The sequence below is a fragment of the Heptranchias perlo genome, chromosome 24, assembly GCF_035084215.1.
Source record: "Heptranchias perlo isolate sHepPer1 chromosome 24, sHepPer1.hap1, whole genome shotgun sequence".
NCBI classification, from domain to species: domain Eukaryota; kingdom Metazoa; phylum Chordata; class Chondrichthyes; order Hexanchiformes; family Hexanchidae; genus Heptranchias; species Heptranchias perlo.
In genome coordinates this window covers 16,517,332-16,518,505 of record NC_090348.1, presented here as the reverse complement: position 1 = coordinate 16,518,505, position 1,174 = coordinate 16,517,332, and positions in this window count along the sequence as shown.

The following is a 1,174-nucleotide window of genomic DNA, read 5'->3' as shown; positions in this document are numbered from 1 at the left end:
TGTGCTAGCTTTAATCCCCATGCAAAAGTGAGTCTATTCACACAGTAACTGCCATATGTCTGAAGCTAAGTGTTGCATGCAGAAAATTGTTGTTTTCAGTTCATCTATTAGTTCCAAGAAAGGGGGAAATGGACCAAAAAATAACATTAATTTTGTCATTCATGCACTTGTAGGCAATACCCTCTCTGTTATCAATAGAATGGGTTGCTGCACCATTAATATATGGATGGTATGCATGCATCTGTAAAGAATTATGCAAGCCAATGCTCTTTTTTGGAGGAGTGCTAATGATGTACATGTTGGAAGCAAAGCTTTTTGATGCCTCAAATACTATAATTTCTTTTTTTAATATATATGACTAGATAGGCAGAGTAAAGTGAATTGAAGACTGGCTACAGATTAGCTGTACCTTTCTTTTGTCTTTGTGACCAGGACGTTGCCAATAATCAAAACTGTTCAGAGAGATCTTTCTTGCATGGAAGTCATCTCTCTTAGCTGCCTTATATGATGCTGTTGTCTGCATTCATAAATTAATTACATCAGGGCCAATCCCTTTTCAGATATTAAAGTTGCCTGTTTGTAGATGCATTAATCTGATCCATTGTTAACACTTTATCTTAGTTAGTTTCTTTAGTGGCTGTTGCTTTAAGTCCACACAATACATAAAGGGGTAGATTTTACTTGGACCGGCCGCTGTAAACTGGTAGTAGCCTGAAAATGGCTTAACGCTGATGCTTCGATGGCCACCATTCCCAAAGGGGCCTTTCTCCGGGCAGCCAGAGTGCCTGCCTGTTTCAGGCCCCTCTCAATTCCTTCAGTGCTTATCTGACATCCATGATGTGGAGATGCCAGTGATGGACTGGGGTGGACAAATGTAAGGAATCTTACAACACCAGGTTATAGTCCATCAGTTTTATTTGAAAATCACAAGCTTTATCTTGTGATTTTCAAATAAAACTGTTGGACTATAACCTGGTGTTGTAAGATTCCTTACATCTGACATCCAGTCCTAGATGAGCCAAAATTTCTTCCCATTTAACATTGAGAAGAAGTTTTCTGTTTCTGCATTTGTATCTGCAAATCTAGGTGCAAATCTGCAAAGCAGCTTCCGTACTGTCCGTAAATTTTTGGCAAAAATATATCAAAACTTGAAACAAGAGAACTACAAGATGGA